Genomic DNA, 8227 nt, shown 5'->3' with positions numbered 1-8227 from the left:
AATAGTGCTGTGTTGATTATGTAACATTATTTTAGATAGACTGACATAATGGTTTATTGACTGTGACGAACTCAAAAATAAGAAAGATATTCCAGTTTTGAATTACTTAATCATAAAGCTGTTTCATTTTTACTATGTATAAAAATATACTAAAGAAAGCGCTCCCCTAATTAATGCAAGATTTTAAGTAATATGGTTTAAACATAAATTGTTGATAAACGAAATATGATTATTAATTAATTATTCATCAATAATTGTCGTTACAAAAAATTCAAGAAGTTATTTTTGCCAATCACTACCGCTAACATAAATACATAAAAAAATTACAACGACTACAATAATATTACTGCAGTTTTATTATTTTCAGATGAGATTAAATGTATAAGAATAAAAAAATACCAAAAAGTTATTTCCGATACCGGGAATCGAACCCGAGCCTCCTGGGTGAGAGCCAGGTATCCTAGCCACTAGACCATATCGGATGTTGATTATTGTGTCAAAAGTACAGTTTGAATTCTTTGTTTGTGGTTATTCTTGAAAACCTTGAATTCATGATAATATTTCATCGATTTTTCCTTATTTGGGATGAGTTTTGATTCCACAGTCGATAATATTATGATCAGTCTGAAATGCATGCAAATTAAAACAGGTGATTCGTTCGCATTCATCTCCATTCCATTTCATCCTTTGATTATATATATGTCTAGATGGAGTGTCACCATACAATCCCAACAAAGAAGCTGTGACAAAATTGTTATGCATGTGTGCGTGTAGATGTCATTTTACACTGCGCGTTGACGTAAATAATGATACCAGCTTCTAAGATTCTCCCATAAATAATGAAAAAAATAGACTAATTAAATAAGTTTGTATACATAATGTTATTCGGTTTAACTATAACTTTATAGAAAATTGAACCTTGCTTGTCACTGCTCCTTTTGTAAGTCTTCGGCGCCCTATCTTGTCGACAGTACTCATGTCCTTGCTGCGTAAGTGATCGGAACACACTACGGTATTTTTTGTTGGTGTCCACATCGCATCTCCACGGCTTTTTTTAATGCAGTCTATCCACTGACTCCTAACAACAGGATCACTTGGAATTCTATTAAACAATGATGTTAGGTTGATGACCATAATTTACTAATCAAATAATAGTAGATAATATTTTTTTATATAAATTATACCTATTTTTCTTTTGCCCCATTTTTTTAAAAATATCCTTTATACATAACATAAACACGTGAAGTTGGGAAAATGAAAAAAAGAAACTGGCAACACTGATACAATATGGCGTGATTTAGTAAACATAATTACAAAAAACAAATATTTATTTTCTGGGTCAGTAACCGATGATAGGTAATGTTATTGGCACTTTTTAGCCTTGCTTTATAATTCCAGCAGACTTTAATTGCACATGGCGTCATTTTATCTCTGTTATTTGTATTTTAGTTAGCGCGCGTAATACGTTTTGACAGTTAAGCGGCACGATCTGTTCTGATTGACGGGAAAGCTTCTGTCGATGAACAGTACATCGACATTTTTTTCCACGCTTGCGCGCACTCGACGCTACATCTAGACATATATATAATCAAAGATTTCATCTTATTTGAAAAGTCATGTCTATCTTAACTTAACCGTAATGAACTCAGACAAATCCGAATTTCAAAATCGGAATCGAAACAACAAAAACCGAAATAGAATTTATTTGAATAAAATCGACATTCCAAATTCAAACCCGAACCGCCATTCCACTTTGTTAATACGCGACTTATTATATGGTAAACAGTGCCATTAGCATGTCTCGGTGCACTGCATACCTGTCGCCGAGGGTTGTCGATCAACGTCAGTCAATCGTCGGCAGCCGACTGTGGCCGACGACGCCCGACATTTGCCGACATCCCACGATCTACTATCCCGATGTTATCCCTTCAGAGCTTTGTCTCTCCTTAAACGGCAGCTGCATTCAATAGCTTTTGTTGATGAGAGACAATATCTTCGTTTTTTTCTCAAACAAACCTGATGTAAAAGGTATTAATTATCATAAATGTAAGGGTTTGTGATGTAAATAGTTTTAAAGATAATATTAGATGTGGACGTGCTTTGGTCAAATAATGAGTCTCTTTTTGTAGACGATTGTATTTTTTCTAGGGGAGGAGTAATTTGAGCCACTGTGGTGTAGAATTTTCTTGTATGAAATAATGCCGGTATTATTATGGTGTGTAAATTAAACAGTAGCAGTGGTAAGGTCGAATGTAATAACTTTTGTAACCGGTAATTAGGGGCGCGTAGTTTACCTAATCAAGCGGCTACATTGTTTCAACGCTGACATAATTATCATGAATACATGCTTATGAATTTGTAGATATTAAAGTCAATTATTTCTGTAAAAAAGTGGATAATTTGCACTATAGCACGTAAACCTCCGGATTCAGCCGTCTGTTTATCAAAGAACACAAAAAATATAAATCCATTATTCGCACAATTTTCAACAAAGTATTGTGTCAGTGGGTATATTCACCGTGTCAAGGTAAATAATGATTTATTAGTAGCGGATTTCGCCAGCTATTCTATTATGCCTAATTCTTTTGTCCGCCTATTTAGTAGCCTTAAGTAGTTCGAAGAATTGCGTGAATCCTGTACCAGGAATAAAACGAAGAAAAATAGCAATTAAATTGTTGTATGTTTTTCAAAAAGATAATATATTTTAGCTTCCCCAAAACTCTGAAATTGAATCCAGAACCATACACTCAACAGCCACTAGACTAAACTACAGCAACAAATCAAATAAATAACAAAACACTATTCAATTAATCAAGGTGTCAATTTATTCATAATTCAAACATTAAAAAGGTTCGAAGTGATTACATAATTACTGCGTGTGGGCAACACAGACCTTGTCACGGAATTGATCACGATTTGTCAAGTTTGAGTGCATTGTCACGCCTGCGCCCTTTGTGAACACTGCGACAAGATTGACACGATCCTTAATAGATTTATACGGTGGATGTAAGGTCGATGGAGTAAATGTGGCGAAAATTTTGTGAGGGTTATTTATGAAGTTATCCGGTTTTGCAAATATCTGAAATATATAAAATGAGAACTGGTGACATTATCATAAAATATGTATGTGTATGTACTTTCTAAGTATATCTTAGACACCATTGGCTGTGTTTCGGATGGCACGTTAAACTGTAGGTCCCGGCTGTCATTGAACATCCTTGGCAGTCGTTACGGGTAGTCAGAAGCCAGTAAGTCTGACACCAGTCTAACCAAGGGGTATCGGGTTGCCCGGGATACTGGGTTGAGGAGGTCAGATAGGCAGTCGCTTCTTGTAAAGCACTGGTACTCAGCTGAATCCGGTTAGACTGGAAGCCGACCCCAACATGATTGGGAAAAGGCTCGGAGGATGATGATGACATTATCATAAAACTTACGTATACCAAAAAGAGACAAGTAAAGTATAAACTATAAAAGCATTTCAAGAGAAACCATTTAAACAAATTAACACACATAAAATATGTGTCCTAAAATAACAAGGACCTAATAAATAACCTCGCACTATTCATTCTTCAACACAAAATCCAAATATGCATCGTAAAATCTGGTACAGGCACAAACAAAATCGTTTGGCAATTCATACGTGCACAGTGGGCCGCAACCAAAAAAACTCCAGTCAAAAAAATATTAAATTTATTCTGTTGCCGTGTACGATCGCGTATATCAAGTGCCTGGGTCGCACAGTGCGACAACATAGGGTTGTGTAGCCAGAAACTGACATCTGACGGCTGTCATAACACTGTCACACACACGTCGGATTTCGATTTTATCGAGTATTATACAGTATTCAATGTTATTCTATGATTACCATTAAGTTCACAGTTTATTGTGAAGTGTTTTTGAATGGGAGGAGTAAATTAGGCGGCCGTCGAGGGTAATATTTTTATTAAAATTGTTTTAGCGGCTTATGCCCATGTGTAGAGTTATAAACACAAAATTCACTAACACACATCTAAATTGTCTATCGCATTTTCAATAACTATTTAGTTACGATTATTTCAATACTTTTCATGCGTTCTGTGTTACTAAACATTTAACTTGTACGTGTTACCGCTGAAATAAAATAACTCCTGTTCTTTTTTTTTCAATATAAGCCATGGCTAATTCGGTAACCCTGTCGGCTGCCGACTTTGTATGCAATACATATCGTTGCAGCGTACGCGAATTTATGTTCTATGCTTTTGTTTCTACGAAGCACTGGGCTGCACAGTGGGTGGCCCATTGTCAGGTGTTTGCTTGATAACTTTATGTCGCTCCGTGTTATGACAGAGAATGGATTTTATTCAGCATTTATGTGATAGGTTCATATCATGGTAATCTGTTTTTTGGTTATGAAAATAAAAATAAAGACCCGTCTCCAAATAAGATAACATCTGATCATTCTGAAAAGTTTCCAAGAAAAATAAACGATTATACGTTTTCTTAAGTAAACAGGATGTATTTAGTTAACAGGGAGCAAATGAATTCGTAGGAAGTCAAGATGAATATCTTTGTACGATATTATCAACGGAATGAATAGCTACTTAACATATTAACGAAGTCCTACAGTTACTCTATTAAAGAATATTCTCAGAACGTTCACAATATACGCACAGCGATGAAGTAACCAGTTAAACTGCATTATACTCGTAATCTGACACGTCGAAGGGACAATCAGGAATTAAATTTAGCGAGAACCGCACATTGTGTTGTCGAATAGAGTCTGTATTCAATTACGACGTGAATTAAACCCACGGCGTTGGGCGCACTCCAGCTAATCTCACAGCCAACAATAGCCCGATTTATACTAAACCCCATTGTCACCGCCAACAAAGATCTTGTCAATTATAATCTCCACGAAATCTTTCATCGCCGACCCGTCAAACGGTAGCGCACGGTGAGCCAACTGCCATGGAACTCTGGCCAAAAAAACTTTTTAATAAATTATTTGCAAAACTTGTTTGGAACCCTTCTCAAAGGGCGGCGAGGAAGCGAAACCGATTGCTCGTGACGTGACGGCCTTTGTGACCGTCGAGTATTATGTTGTCAAAATACACGGGGATTTTGTTATTATTTTTGTGTTTGCGAGCACACTTAGCACCCTTTTGTGTTGCGCAGACCTTCTCGGAAGAGGGGATGTGTGAGCTATAAACCAAGCGTCGTAACTCCAATCTTTCCATGAAAGCGGTCCATGTGAATAGAATAGTAATAACGCATCGGCTAAGCGGTTCACGAAAACAATACATAATCTCTTATTATCTCGAAGCGCTTAAAGAATGATGATACGAAATACTAAAACGTACGTCTAAAAAGGGCTGGGAAATCACATTTCGTATGTTCACCGACGTGCCCTTAAAAAGTTAATAACATTTTTGTGTACGAAGATGTCGGCTCGAGTTACGCGATCTGTGCCAAGTGTAACTGCCAAATTACACCATCACAACACATAAACACGCCTGGCTGAGCCCGCTTTTTGTCACGTCACACGTATGGGAGTCTCCTTGATATTTATTCAAATTATTATTCCTCGTCGCCCTCTTGTTATGTTCCGAATGAATTTTTCATGCACACGTCGCCCCGAGCCTCGGTAATTTCACTTTGAGTTTGCTCCACGCCAACGAAAATGAGTTTATTTATGTTGATATTTTTTTTCCAACACGTCTACGGTTTAATGACATTGGGCGTTGCGCCGCAGCCTTCGAGATATTGGACGTGTAAATATTTAAGGACGATAATTTGTTCATAAAACACATTTTGCCTTCAATGTCGAGTTTACGAGTTTTGTATTTTTGTTTTAGCAAGTTAGGATCTTTTGGTTTATTCGGCTGTAAGCTGCAGTTTGTGTGTTTCTATAAGTAAATCTGCGTTGAATATTAAGTGGAGAGATTTTTGATTTTTTATTTTCTCACTTGTTGTCCCTCTATCAAATAGAGTACCCGCACTATAATTATTCACGTGACAAAATTATCAGTACCTACTACAGGTAGTTTTTTAGCCAAATAAGTAGATGGTTAACCATTTTTCCTATGTTCGTTATCTAACTAGTTCTATCAGGACACACCCAGAAATAAATACTATAAGACCTTAGAATTTACATAGCACCAAGGTTCAACTGAACAAACTCATCAACGTTATCAGACATGACAAAGCCACCGCAGTCGTTGTTACCTAAAATATTTAATAATCCAACTGCAGCCCTGAGTAGCCTCTAATTCCTCTGCTATACCACTGTTTGCCGGGCCTTGATGATACGCTGATCCGTCATTAATCATACTGCCAAAAGTACTTTCTTATGCTACGTCACGCCGCACCTCCACTTATCATCATCCAGCTCGAAATGTATTTCTTCTACCACACGTTTGATAATTTCATTTTATACACCATCCATTGCACTTTCTGTATCATATTTCTTTTCAACGCTACTATCAAAACCCTCAGTGTGAAAAGCCTCAACATGTTCAGCAGCAAACAGCAATTTGTCTAGGTCTCCGGCAATGGATTCACAGCAATAAATTTCGACGAGTCTGTTGACACACGACACATAATATTTGCTAACATTATTTCAGGACAAACAGAGTTGTCACTGAACAAATTTGTGGTGTTTTATTCCGATAGCGTTGTTTAATTAAATTATGTGCGGTGCGATTAAATTATTTGTTTAAAGCTAATGGAGTTCGGGTATTTGTTTAACTTGATAGCGCTCTTGTTTGTGTTTGATAACGCGGAATTTATTTGGGACAGAAATAAGGAACAACTTGACAATTCTTCCGTATTTTTTATAGCTGAAATTTGTAATATCCGATAATAGTCATGAAGAAAATGAATCATGGTTATTACATGCACATAAAATATAAATAAATTACCAGTCATTACGCCGACAACTTCATCCGAAAAAGTATTTATGTCGATGTGAAAACTTCGATGAGCTCTCACTTAATTACACAACATTATAATAGCCGTTTCATAATATTTTATGTCAGTATAAATTACATGCGATTTGTTTGATGGAATAATGATGATGAGGAATAATAAAATGTACTCAAATGTTGATAGCAATTTATCTTATGATTCTTAACTCTATCAAATTGATGTGAGTAAAAAAACTACATGGCATGCATGTCAGAGTCACGTGTGAACTCACGAAGCTAAAGCCAGTAACACATTTAGAACATAAACATGTCACGGTGCACGAGCACTACGGAGCGACCATTTTTTAGAACTCATTCGTTATTATTAGCGTAAGTCGTAATGTCTGTCATTTTAGTGTTACCGTCTATCTGAGACCTCCCATAAACCACCCCCTTAATCTAAATATCGCTCTTTTATCTGTCTTTAACAATTTCGTAAACTCTCACTAAACCGTAGCTGGAATATAAATTACATCGATGCAACGTCCAATTTGCCTATATCGGGATTATCTGCTGTTTCATTATCGACCTTATCTCTAGCAGCATAGAGATGATCATCACCTTGGCTGGGAGTTTCTGAAGTCTAAATACAAATTGGTAAAACTGGTAGAATACATCGTCTCAAATTGCCCCCTGCCAATAAAAAAGGGGAATGAACCACAGGGCTGAATTTTGTTTATCGCTATCTTTATGGTGGGCACAGTTTATTTATACTGTATTCATGCGTGTACGACATGTAATATAATACGTTTTGAAATAAACGAAGAGTTAAGGGCGAGTTACATTTGGGTATTGATGTGTTAAGGATGTCTTCAATTCTTTAAATTGAATAAATTATATCTTTGTTGTTGAGAACTCAGCTCCACTGAACGGTCGTATTATTCTTTTGAGTGCAAACTTGTGTGTAATGCTGACACAATTAATCGTTGTTATGGTAATGATGCACTTAAATATAAAAATATACCATTTATACATTAAATAAGATGAACGTTGTAATGAAAGACCCTGAGAATTGACGACAGCGGATAGATATAACAATAACTAAAAATTATGTAATGTTTTATAGAAGAATATCTGAGTATAATACTTAAGCTTCATTCTCAAAGATTTTACTTGTTCTTCTATTTAAAATCTTAAGCCATACAACTGTCCTGATTGAATAATCCGAATTGTGAGATCAAAATTAGATAAAATCCCTTATTCCATTTCAAGTATAGCCTATTGTTCTAATCGTTGAGACAACCGATTAAGTTTTGTCATCCTTCGAGACAGATAAGATTCAG

General features: G+C 36.1%; 1 non-coding gene across 1 annotated transcript; it reads right to left on the bottom strand.

The window, feature by feature from the left end:
• Nucleotides 1–410: 410 nt before the first annotated feature.
• Trnae-cuc lies at nt 411–482 on the bottom strand. Its single transcript has one exon. It is a non-coding gene; the product is annotated as a tRNA-Glu (tRNA).
• Between the last annotated feature and the right edge of the window lie 7745 nt (nt 483–8227).

This window comes from Helicoverpa zea, chromosome 7, assembly GCF_022581195.2.
Source record: "Helicoverpa zea isolate HzStark_Cry1AcR chromosome 7, ilHelZeax1.1, whole genome shotgun sequence".
NCBI lineage: Eukaryota > Metazoa > Arthropoda > Insecta > Lepidoptera > Noctuidae > Helicoverpa > Helicoverpa zea.
Note: the sequence above shows the minus strand (reverse complement) of the source record. Positions and strands in the feature narration are given on the sequence as shown.